Genomic DNA, 14,504 nt, shown 5'->3' with positions numbered 1-14,504 from the left:
GATTTATTACGGTTAGAGCTGACCCTGTATCTAGCTCCATTTTAACTGGGGACCCTGCTATTGTGAGGGTAACCCTAATGGTTTGGTAATCATCTTTGGCAAGTACATTATGTAATTTGAGACAGCTTAGTCTCTTGTTTTCGAAGTTGCTATCGCTCTTCTGGTCTTCAGAGCTACTGTCCGTCATCATTTGCACCTTCCTGTACTTTATTGATTTTTTTTTTTCTGTCAGTGGATTTATTTTGTCCAGATCAGCATACCCATGCAATGCGTCCAATCTTTCCGCATTGCCTGCATGCTTTGTCCTTGAACCAGCAGTCCCTCTGGTTATGGGTGGATCTGCCGCAGCGATAACATCTTTCAAAACCCTGTGTCATTTCATGGGTGCCGAAGTCCTGTGTCTTTTGTTGTATCTCTGCAGCTCCTTTTGCTGCTGCTTCGTATGATACAGCCATACTGAAAGCTTTGTCCATTGTTAAATCTTTTTCAGAAAGCAGTCTTTTTTGTGTTCCTTCACTTAAGAGACCGCAAACGAATTTGTCTCAAAGATAATCTGATAGTCCTGCCCCGAATTGGCAGTACTTTGATAGCTTTCTTAATTCGGTTAGGTAATCAGCGTTACTTTCATTCTTGTGTTGATTTCTCTTGAAGAACTTGAATCGTTCCGCTATCCGCAGCGGTGTTGGGTTTAAGTGCTCCTGCAGGGTATCAACAATTTCTTTAAAATTCTTGTCCTTTGGTTTGGTTGGAGTGATTAAATTTCGTAACAGCCCGTATGTCTTTGCGCCCATTAAGTTCAGAAGTACTGAAGCTTTTTTTTCATCTTCTATTCCATTTGCAGTGCAATATACCTCTACTCTTTCCACGTATGTGGTCCAATCCTCTATTTTGCTATCAAAAGCATCAATATTACCAGATTTAGGCATTTCAGAAAAGATATGGCGCTTCCCGCGCTTTCCCGCCGCTGCTGCCGATAACAACGCTGTTTACTGCGGTTTCCGTTCTCTTTTTTTTAATTTACTGTTGGAGACTTGTACCCGCTGGAGGTCTGAACGCTGACCTGCTTGCCGCGCCGGCCGTCTCCTGAGTGCTTCCTCCCAGTCCGTTATTGCTTGCCTCCGATTTCGCTGCCTGTCTCAGCTGTAGAGCCAGCCGCTAGAGCCCCAGCCTGACGCCCAGGAAGGATTAGCGCAGTACCTGCCACCAGCTTGGCCAGTTGGTGAAACCACAGCTTCTCTCACTTCCTTGAGTCTTCTGGACGCCCGAGGAATCGATGTCCTTGAGGTGCTGCCGAATTGCAGGTAAGTCCGTTTCCACTTCGTCGCCACTGTAGTGTCCGTGTGTTGGTAAAGACACTGAAGACAGGAGTTGGTTCATAGGTATTTACTAAGCAAAGTCTGGGGGGGGTTCTAACGGATATACACAATGTATAGGCTTATATAGCCCGAGTGGCAATTACCGGCATTACAGCACACCTGGGGCTCTTAAAGGCACATACACCACAAATCCCGAGTCCCACTTTCACAGACATATACTAATCCCGAGTCCCACTCTCACCGACATATCCTAATCCCAAATCACACTGTCACCGACATATATTCATCCCAAGGCCCCCTATCAATGACATAAACTAATCCCGACTCACACTATCACTGACATATACTAATCCCGAGTCCACTGTCATTGACATATACTAATCCTGAGTCCCACTTTCACTGAAATATATTATTCCCGACTCCCACTATCACCAACATATACTAATCCCGATTCCCCCATCAATGACATATACTAATCCCGACTCCCACTATCACTGACATATATTCAAATCCCGAGTCCCACTGTCACCGACATATACTAATCATGAGTCCTACTATCACTGACAGATACAAATCCCGTGTACCACTAACAGTGGTATATACTAATCCCAAGTCCCCCATCACCGACATATACTAATCCCGAGTCCCACTATCACTGTCACCGACATATTCTCATCCCGAGTCCCCCTATTACTAATCCCGAATCCCACTATCATCGACATATACTAATCCCAAGTCCCACTATCTCCAATATATACTAATCCCGAGTCCCACTGTCACCGACATATATAATTCCCGAGTCCCACTATCACCGACATATACAATTCCCGAGTCCCACTCTCACCGACATATACTAATCACGAGTCCCACTGTCACCGACATATACTAATCACGAGTCCCACTATCACTGACATGTACAATTCCCGAGTCCCACTCTCACCGACATATCCTAAACCCGAGTCCCACTATATCCGACATATACTAATCCTGAGTCCCACTCTCACCGACATATCCTAAACCCGAGTCCCACTACCACCGACATAGACTAATCCTGAGTCCCACTTTCACCGTCATATACTAATCTCGAGTCCCTTAATACCGACATATACTAATCCTGAGTCCCACTATCACCGAGATCTACTAAGCTCGAGTCCCTTAACACCGACATATACTAATCCCGATACCCAATATCACTAACATATACTGATCCCGAATCCCACGGTCACTGTCTTATACTAATTCCAAGTCCCACTATCACCGACATAGACTAATCCTGAGTCCCACTTTCACCGTCATATACTAATCTCGAGTCCCAATAACACCGACGTATACTAATCGCAAGCCCCCCTATCACCAACATATAATAAGCATCGACTATATTAATCCCGATTCCCACTCTATCTGACATATACTAATCCCGAGTCCCACTGTCACAGACATATGCTAAACCTGAGTCCCACTATCACCGACATATACTATTCCAGAGTCCCACTATCACTGGCATATACTAATCCCGAATCCCACTATAAACGACATATACTAATCCCGAGTCCCCCATCACCGACATATACTAATCCCGAATCCCACTATCACCATCCTATACCAATCCTGAGTCCCACTATCACGAACATATACAGATCATGAGTCCCACCATCACCGACATATACAATTCCCGAGTCCCACTATCACCGACTTATGCTAATCCCGAGGCCCACTATCATGGCCATATACTGATCCCGAGTCCCACTACCACCGACATTTACTGATCCCGAGTCCCAGTGTCACCAAACTATACTAATCCCAAATCCCACTGTCACAGACTTATAGTAATCCCGAGTCCCACAACCACCGACATATACTAATCCTGAGTTCCACTGACACTGACATATATTAATCCCAAGTCCCACTATCTCCGATATATACGAATCCCGAGGACCACTATCACCGACATATACAATTCCCGAGTCCCACTATCACCGACATATACAATTCCCGAGTCCCACTATTACCGACATATATTAATCACGAGTCCCACTGTCACCGACATATACAATTCCCGAGTCCCACTGTCACTGATATATACTAATACCGAGTCCATCTGTCACCGACACATACTAATCACGAGTCCCAGAATCATCGACATTTACTAATCCCGAGTCCCACTGTCATCGAAATATACTAATCCCAAGTCCCATTATCACTGACATACACTAATCTCGAGTCCCACTGAAACCGACATACACTAATCCCAAATCCCATTATCACCGACATATACTGATCACGAGTCCCACTATCACAGACATTTACTAATTCGAGTCCCAATATCACTGACATATACTAACCCCGAGTCCCACTCTCACTGACATATACTAATGCCAAGTTGCACTGTCACCGACTTATATTAATCCCGATTACCACTCTCACTGACATGTACTTATCCCTATTCCTACTATCACTGAAATACACTAATCCCAAGTCCCACTGTCATAGACATATACTAATCCCGAGGTCCACTGTCACCGACATACACTACTCTCGAGCCCCTTAACACCGACATATACTAATCCCGAGTCCCATTATCACAGACATATATTAATCCCAAGGCCCCCTATCAATGACATATACTAATCCTGACTCTCACTATCACTGACATATACTAATCCCGAGTCCACTGTCATAGACATATACTAATCCCGATTCCCCCATCAATGACATATGCTAATCCCGACTCCCACTATCACTGACATATACTGCTCCCAAGTCCCACTGTCACATACATATACTAATCCTAAGTCCTACTATCATCAACATATACTAATCCCGAGTCCCACTATCACCGACATATAGTAATCCCGAGTCCCACTGCCACTGACATATACAATTCCCGAGTCCCACTATCACCGACATATACTCATCCCGAGTCCCCCTATTACTAATCCCGAATCCCACTATCATCGACGTATACTAATCCCAAGTCCCCCTATCACCGACGTATACTAATCCCAAGTCCCACTATCACCGACGTATACTAATCCCAAGTCCCACTATCATCCACTATCACAGGCATATACTAATCCTGAGTCCCACTATCAATGACATATACTAATCCAGTGTCCCACTTTCACTGACACATACTATTCCCGACTCCCACTATCACCGACATATATTAATCCCGAGTCCCCCTATCAATGACATATACTAATCCCAACTCCCACTATCACTGACATATACTAATCCCAAGTACCACTGTAATAGACATATACTAATCCCGAGTCCCACTGTCACCGACATATACTAATCCCGAGTCCCACTATCACCGACATATCCTAATCCAGAGTCCAACTATTACTAATCCCGAATCCCACTATCATCGACATATACTAATCCCGAGTCCCACTCTCACCGACATATACTAATCCCGAGTCCCACTATCACCGACAGATACAAATCTCAAGTCCCACTAACACTGACATATACTAATCCCGAGTCCCAATGCCGCTGACATATACTAATCCCGAGTCCCACTATCACTGACGTGCTAATTCCGAATCTCTCTATCTCAGCGATATACTAATCCCAAGTCCCCCTATCACCGACGTATACTAATCCCAAGTCCCACTATCACAGGCATATACTAATCCTGAGTCCCACTATCAACGACATATACTAATCTAGAGTCCCACTTTCACAGACACATACTATTCCCGACTCCCACTATCACCGACATATATTAATCCTGAGTCCCCCTATCAATGACATATACTAATCCCGAGTCCCACTGTCACCGACATATACTAATCCCAAGTACCACTGTAATAGACATATACTAATCCCGAGTCCCACTGTCACCGACATATACTAATCCCGAGTCCCACTCTCACCGACATATACTAATCCCGAGTCCCACTATCAACGACAGATACAAATCCCGAGTCCCACTAACACTGACATATAGTAATCCCGAGTCCCAATGCTGCCGACATATACTAATCCTGTACCCAACATCACAGACAAATACTAATCCCGAATCCCACTATCACAGACATATACTAATTCCAAATCCCACTATCACAGACATATACTAATTCCAAATCCCACTATCACAGACATATACTAATTCCAAATCCCACTATCACAGACATATACTAATCCTGAATCCCACTATCACAGACATATACTAATCCCAAGTCCCCCTATAACCAACGTATACTAATCCCGATTCCCAGTATCACCAACATATACTAATCCTGAGTCCCACAATCAGCGACATATACTTATCCCAAGTCCCTCTGTCACCGACATATACTAATCCCGAGTCCCACTATTACTGACATATACCAATCCCGAGTCCCAAAAACACCGACATATACTAATTGCGAGTCCCACTATCACAGACATATACTAATCCAGAGACCCACTTTCACCGACATATACTATTCCCGACTCCCACTATCACCGACATATATTAACCCCAAGTCACCCAATCAATGACCTATACTAATCCCGAGTCCCACTATCACCGACATATTCTAATCCCGAGTCCCACTGTCACCGACATATACTAATCCCGAGTCCCACTTTCACCATCATATACTAATCTCGAGTCCCTTAACACCGACATATACTAATCCCGAGTTCCAATAACACCGACATATAATAATCCCGAGTCCCAGTATCACTGACATACACTAATCCAGAGTCCCATGATCACTGACATTTACTAATCCCAAATCCCACTATCACCGACATATACTAATCCCGAGTCCCACTGTCACTGACCTATACCACTCTTGAGTCCCTTAACACCGACATATACTTATTCCAAGTCCCTCTGTCACCGATATATACTAATCTCGAGTCCCCATGTCTCTGACATATACTTAGCCCGAGTCCCACTATCGCCAACATATACTAATCCAGATTCCCAAAAACACCGACACATACTAATTGCGAGTCCAACTATCACAGACATATACTAATCCCGAGTCCCACTATCAATGACATGTACTAATCCCGACTCCCACTATCACTGACATACACTAATCGCAAGTACCACTGCAATAGACATATACTAATCCCGAACCCCGCTATCACCGACATATATTAACCCCAAGTCACCCTATCAATGACGTACTAATCCCGAGTCCCACTATCACCGACATATACTAATCCAGAGTCCCACTATCAACGACATATACTGATCAAGAGTCCCACCATCACTGACATATACTAATCCCGAGTCCCAGTATCACCTCACCGACAGATACTAATCCCAAGTCCCACTGTCATAGATGACGTAATAAAACTCACTACGCACTTGGTTTGAGTATAAAGCAAGGCTTTAATCAACTTGTTTCAGAACATGGAGGTCTAGTTGTACTTCACTAGTTCCTTGTCAAACTAAATTCCCTGGTAAGCTGGGCCCACGCCCGAGTATTTATACTCCTTGGACGGCGCCACCGGCTGGCCGTCCAGCATTATTTCATAAGTAGTTTCTTGATGATGAGATTTATAACATTCTTCCTGACTAAAAGATTTGTAACACCGACGGCTTCCTCTTAACAGATTAGGCGGACCACGAATAGCCGCAGTCTTTTAGATTTTTGTTTATGGCCAGAGGGCACGTCTCCCTGGACCGTGTCTTGGTCCCTGGGCCGCTTGATCCATACCGGTGGATCGGCAGGGCCCGTGTTGCTCTGATCGACCCAAAGGAGGCTGGGGAGATCGTGACTCCGGGTGCGGGTCCCCACAGGCGCAGAACTGGCTTTGTCCCGTTGGTTAGCTGGGGATTGACCGGCGTCCTGGCCCGGGATGGCCATCCTGCGGGGAGCGCTCGGCTCCCCGAGCGGATCCAGTGGGGCAGCCGGCAGATCCCTCGATGTCCCAGGTAGGGCGTCATCCTCGGGGGAGCGCAGAGTGTCAGCATCATCCCCGTGTGTCCATCCATCAGTTGGGTCCGCGGAACCGGCCGGACAGGGAGCCAGGTCCCTGAGTGAAACGATGGACTCCCAGCCATCCGGGTACCGCACGTGTGCGTACGTGGGGTTGACGTCTAAGTTCTACCTCGTCGACTAGAGGATCGGTTTTCGAGGACCGGACGAATCTTCGGAGCAGCACGGGGCCAGGCACTGCCAACCATGACGGTAGAGAGGTCCCATGGGTGGAGCGACACTGGAAGCTGAAGATTCGCTCGTGAGGTGTGACATTGGTAGAAGTGGAAAGGAGAGACCTGATGGAATGCAACGCGTCAGGGAGCATAGTTTCCCACTGCTGGTCTGGTAGATTGCGTGACCTCAGCGCAAGACGAACAGCGTTCCACATGATACCGTTGTATCTCTCAACCTGTCCGTTACCAATGGGATGGTACGGTGTTGTTTTACTTGTGGCGATTCCCCGTTGGGAGAGATAACTTTTGAGTTCGCGTGACATAAAGGAGGGACCCCGATCAGAGTGGATGAAATTGGCCGTACCGCAAAGGGAAAAGACTTGATCAAGGCATTTGATCACTGTGGAAGTAAGCATATTGGGACAGGGGAAAGCAAAGGGAAAGCGTGAATATTCGTCCACCATAGTCAGTAAGTAGGTGTTCCGCGTTGAGGAAGGCAATGGCCCTTTAAAGTCAATGCTGAGTCGCTGTATAGCGTGTATGAGCGAGCCAGCCGATGGATGGAAGAATTGTGGTTTTAACTCCGCACAAATTTTACAGGAGGAGCACGTTCTTTTCACATCTTCCGTAGAAAATGGGAGATTTTTAGATCGCACAAAGTGCAACATAAGGGTAACGCCAGGATGGCATAAGTCAGTATGAAGATCCGCCAGAGTGGAAGTTGACATAGAAGAGCAGAATGCCTGCGTGAGGGTATCCGGGGCCACATTCTCTTTGCCGGGTCGATAATGTATGGTGTATCCAAAGGCAGCCAATTCCATCCTCCAGAGTTGTATTTTGTTATTCTTGATCTTTGTGCGTTTCTGGTTATCCAGCATAAAGGCCACGGAGCGCTGATCGGTTATAAGTGTGAAATGGCGACAAGTGAGAAAATGACTCCATTTATGTACAGCTTTGATGATAGCCGTAGCCTCCTTGTCGACAGGAGGATAATGGAGCTCGCTACCCTGCAAAGTTCTGGACAGAAATGCAACGGGTCGACCACCTTGATTCAAGGTAGCAGAGATCGCCACCTCCGATGCATCGCACTCGACCACGAAAGGAAGATTTTCATCAATGGAACAAAGCGTGGCTTTTTCCAGTTGTCGCTTGAGGAGGTTGAAAGCTGAAATAGCCGTTGCCTCCAATGGAAATGTCTTTGCGTGAAGCAGGGGCTGGATCTTGTCGGAGAAGTGGGGTATCCATTTCGCATAATAGGCGAACATGCCGAGTGCCTGACGAAGAGAGCCGAGATTCGGAGGGGGAGGGAGCTCCTGAAGCTGACGAAGTCACTCCGGATCCGATTTGATGACACCGTTGCCCACCCAGTAGCCAAGGATGTTGACTGATGGTACTGATTTTACAGATTTGGACTCATTTAAGGTTAAGTTGCGACGACGGAGAACGTCAAAAAATTTCTGGAGGTTGGCATCATGCTCCTTTTGGTCATGACCAGCAATGGTGATATTATCCAGATGTGGAAAAGTGTCCGTTAAGTTCTCCTGTTTGACTCGGCTGTCCATTGCCCGTTGAAAGATGGCCACCCCATTGGTGACCCTAAATGGAAGGCGACAAAACTGGTAAAGCCGACCATTGGCCTCAAAGGCTGTATACTTTGTGTCAGAGTCCTTTAACGGTGCTTGATGATATGCGCTCTTTAAATCAAAAGTTGAAAATACCTTGTAGTTGGCAAGGTTATTGACCATGTCATCGATGCATGGTCGTGGGTAGACATCCAGGTCGGTATACTTGTTAATAGTTTGTGAGGAATCGATGCAAAGTCATTTCTTGTGTTGCTTCAGAGGATTTTTAACAATGACGACTTGAGCCCGCCAGGAAGATGAACATGGCTCAATGATACCGTCAGCTAGAAGGCGAAAGATTTCTGCCTCGATAAAGGCTTGATCATCTTGGCTGAAACGTTGTGATTTAGTGACTATGGGCTTACATCGGGAGGAAAGATTGGCAAACAAGGAGGGCTCGTCGAGCAAAGCCGCCGAAAGCGCACAAAACAGTACTTTGGAAATAGTAAGCTCTGGCTTTGACCCTCCAAACTCGAAAGTGAGTTTTTTGTGTTGTTTCTGGAAATCCTGTCCCAGGAGCACATCACTGCATAGGTTCTTGAGCACCCCGAGCCGGGTGGAGAAATAAGTGCGGCCATTGAGGATAAGGTCGACAAGACAAAAGCCAGAAGAATTGGTGGTCAGTGTCATCAGAGCCATTCCAATTTCCCTGTCCGAAGGGTTTAACTTACTGATAGCCTGCTCACTAATGAAGCTGTCAGAGCTGCATGAGTCGATTAGTGCACTCAGAATGTGTCCATTTACCGAAACCTTCGTGGCTGCATGGGACAGACTTTGGGGGAAAAACAGCTATGATAGGAGGAGGGGCAGTTTTACCCTTTACAGCTGTAACCTTAGTAGTGGTTCTTGGGGGAGGAGCAGTTTTATAGATTGCAGCTGTAACCTTAGTAGTGGCTCTTGGGGGAGGAGCAGTTTTTTTGATAGCTGCAAAACTAACAGGAGCTCTCGACTGGTATACCTTAGAAAAGTGGCCTTTCTTACTAACAGTGGCTCTTGACTGGCATACCTTAGAAAAGTGACCTTTCTTGCTGCAATGATTGCAGGTTGCGTAATGAGCAGGACAACATTTTCTATAATGGAACGCACCTCCACAGAAGAAACACTTCCTCCGGATTGCCAAGATGCCGCTAGGGTGGGGTCATCATCAGTGTAGGTTTCTAGGGTAGGGTTGCCATCAGCCAGGTTGGAGTCGTCATCTGTGAGGGCTTCCGCCCGAGGCCTATAGAAGGAGTCACTAAAAGTGATAGTAGCAGCCCGTGCATGTGGTGAAAGATAGGTATCTGCATTCATCTTTGCTAAGTCCAGAGAACATGCCTGGTCATAGGCAGCCTGTAACTTGAGGGTTTTATTCTCCAACAGACGCTGACGTATGAAGGGAGACGCAATCCCATTAATAAAGGAATCACGAATTAACTCCTCCTGGTACTGCTCAGCTGTAACAGCTTTAAGATTACAATCCTTGCTGAGCCTGCGAAGTTTCTGAAGGAATTCATCAAGTGATTCCCCGGGTTGTTGTCGAGTTGTGGCCAGCAGATGCCAAGCAAAAATTTCATTTGGGGACTTGACATATAGCTGCTGTTGTATTTGGATAGTGGCATCATAGTCTACACAGTCTTCGATATAATCAAACACATGAGGGGATACATAATTGGCAAGTATCTCTAATTTATCAGGAACATTCTCACCACACACCCTGAGGAAGTTGCTGAAAGTACGATACCAGTGTTTCCATACCTTAGCAGTTGGAAGTGAATTCGGGTCCAGGTCAAGACAGGCGGGGCTGAGTAGTTTCTCCATGATGGATCGATTACTTGTCTGAGTTCCCTTCTACGGTTCAAGTCATAGTTGGCTGTTCCCGAAATCCGCCAAAGCGTGGAGTCGATATCAAGTTGATTAAATTGACGTAATAAAACTCACTACGCACTTGGTTTGAGCATAAAGCAAGGCTTTAATCAACTTGTTTCAGAACATGGAGGTCCAGTTGTACTTCACTAGTTCCTTGTCTTACAAAATGTCCCTGGAGAGCTGGGCCCACGCCTGAGTATTTATACTCCTTGGACAGCGCCACCAGCTGGCCGTCCAGCGTTATTTCATAAGTAGTTTCTTGATGATGAGATTTCTAACAATAGACATATACTAATCCCGAGTCCCACTGTCACCGACATGTAATAATCCGAGACCCACTATCACCGACATATTCTAATCCCGACTCCCACTGTCACCGACATATACTAACCCCGAGTCCCACTTTCACCGTCATATACTAATCTTGAGTCCCTTAACACTGACATATACTAATCCCGAGTTCCAATATCACCGACATATACTAATCCCGAGTCCCAATGTCACCGACATATACTAATCCCGAGTCGCACTCTCACCAATATATACTACTCTCGAGTCCCTTAACACCGACATATACTAATCCCGAATCCCACTATCACTGACATATACTAATCCTGATTCCCACTGTCACTGACATATACTAACCCCGAATCCCGCTATCACCGACATATACTAATCCTGAGTCCCACTATCACCGACATATACTAATCCCGAGTCCCATTCTCACCGACATATACTAATCCCGAGACCCACTATCAATGACAGATATAGATCCCGAGTCCCAATAACACTGACATATACTAATCCCGAATCCTACTATCACCGACATATACTAATTCCGAATCCCACTATCACTGACATATAGTAATCCCGAGTCCCACTGTCATCGACATATACAATTCCCGAGTCCCACTATCACTGACATATACTAATCCCGAGTCCCACTGTCATAGACATATATTAATCCTGAGTCCCACTGTCACCGACATATACTAATCCCGAGTCCCACTATCACCGACATATTCTAATCCCGAGTCCCACTATCACTGACATATAGTAATCCCGAGTCCCACTGTCATCGACATATACAATTCCCGAGTCCCACAGTCACCGACATATTCTATCCCGAGTCCCACTATCACCGACATATACTAATCCCGAGCCCCACAGTCACCGACATATACTAATCCTGAGTCCCACTTTCACCGTCATATACTAATCTCGAGTCCCTTAACACCAACATATACTAATCCCGAGTGCCACTATCACCGACATATACCAATCCCGAGTCCCCCCATCACTGACGTATACAAATCCCGAGTCCCACTCTCACCGACAAATACTAATCCCGAGTCCCATTGTCACAGATACAAATCCCGAATCCCACTATCACCGACATTTACTAATCGCGAGTCCCCCTATCAATGACATATACTTATCCCGACTCCCACTATCACTGACATATACTAATCCCAAATCCCACTGTCATAGACATACACTAATCCTGAGTCCCACTGTCACCGACATATGACTTATACTAATCCCGAGTCCCAATGTCACTGACCTATACTAATCCCGAGTCCCAATGTCACCGACATATGACTTATACTAATCCCGAGTCCCAATATCACTGACATACACTAATCCCGAGTCCCACTATCACCGACATATACAATTCCCGAGTCCCACTATTACCGACATATACTAAACCCGAGTCCGTCTGTCACCGACATATACTAATCCCGAGTCCCACTATCACCAACATATACTAATCCCGAGTCAGTCTGTCACCGACATATACTATTCCAGAGTCCCACTATCACGGACATATACTAATACCGAGTCCCACTATCACCGACATATACTCATCCCGAGTCCCACTATCACTGAAATATACAGATCCAGAGTCCCACTCTCACCAACATATAATAATCCTGAGTCGCACTGTCTCCGACTTATATTAATCCCGAGACCCATTGTCACAGACATATACTCATCCTGAGTCCCACTATCAGCGACATATACTAATCCCGAATCCCACTATCCTGACATATACTATTCCTGAATCCCACAATCACTGATATAAATTAATCCCAAGTCCAAATATCACCGACATTTACTAATCCCGAGTCCCACTGTCACTGACATATACTAATCCCGAGTCTCATATCATCAATGCATACTAAATCCAAGTACCAGTATCACCGACATATACTAATACCGTGTTCCAATATCAACGACATATACTGATCCGGGGTCCCTCTATCAGCAACATATATTAACCCCGAATCCCACTATCACCATCATATACTAAACCCGAGGCTAACTATCACCGACATATACTAATCTCGAGCCCCTTAACACCGACATATACTAATCCGGAGTCCCAATAGCACCGAAATGTACTAATCTCGAGTCCCTGTGCTGGTGAAGGGGTCTCTGATATTACACTGTGCTGGTGAAGGGGTCTCTGATATTACACTGTGCTGGTGAATGGGTCTCTGATATTACACTGTGCTGGTGAAGGGGTCTCTGATATTAAACTGTGCTGGTGAAGGGGTCTCTGATATTACACTGTGCTGGTGAAGGGGTCTCTGATATTACACTGTGCTGGTGAAGGGGTCTCTGATATTACACTGTGCTGGAGAAGGGGTCTCTGATATTACACTGTGCTGGTGAAGGGGTCTCTGATATTACACGGTGCTGGTGAAGGGGTCTCTGATATTACACTGTGCTGGTGAGGGGGTCTCTGATATTACATTGTGCTGGTGAAGGGGTCTCTGATATTACACGGTGCTGGTGAAGGGGTCTCTGATATTACACTGTGCTGGTGAAAGGGTCTCTGATATTACATTGTGCTGGTGAAGGGGTCTCTGATATTACACTGTGCTGGTGAAGGGGTCTCTGATATTACACTGTGCTGGTGAAGGGGTCTCGGATATTACACTGTGCTGGTGAAGGGGTCTCTGATATTACACTGTGCTGGTGGAGGGGCCTCTGATATTACACTGCGTTGGTGAAGGGGTCTCTGATATTACACTGCGCTGGTGAAGGGGTCTCTGATATGACACTGTGCTGGTGAAGGGGTCTCTGATATTACACTGTGCTGGTGAATGGGTCTCTGATATTACACTGTGCTGGTGAAGGGGTCTCTGATATTACACTGTGCTAGTGAAGGGGTCTCTGATATTACACTGTGCTAGTGAAGGGGTCTCTGATATTACACTGCGCTGGTGAAGGGGTCTTTGATATGACACTGTGCTGGTGAATGGGTCTCTGATATTACACTGTGCTGGTGAAGGGGTCTCTGATATTACACTGTGCTGGTGAAAGGGTCTCTGATATTACACTGTGCTGGTGAAGGGGTCTCTGATATTACACAGTGCTGGTGAAGGGGTCTCTGATATTGCACTGTGCTGGTGAAAGGGTCTCTGATATTACACTGTGCTGGTGAAGGGGTCTCTGATATTACACAGTGCTGGTGAAGGGGTCTCTGATATTACACTGTGCTGGTGAAAGGGTCTCTGATATTACACTGAGCTGGTGAAGGGGTCTCTGATATTACACTGTGCTGGTGAAGGGGTCTCTGATATTACACTGAGCTGGTGAAGGGGT

Source organism: Somniosus microcephalus, chromosome 12 (assembly GCF_052327205.1).
Source record: "Somniosus microcephalus isolate GS21.2 chromosome 12, FLI_Smic_1.0, whole genome shotgun sequence".
Classification (NCBI taxonomy): domain Eukaryota; kingdom Metazoa; phylum Chordata; class Chondrichthyes; order Squaliformes; family Somniosidae; genus Somniosus; species Somniosus microcephalus.
This window is presented reverse-complemented; position numbering follows the sequence as displayed.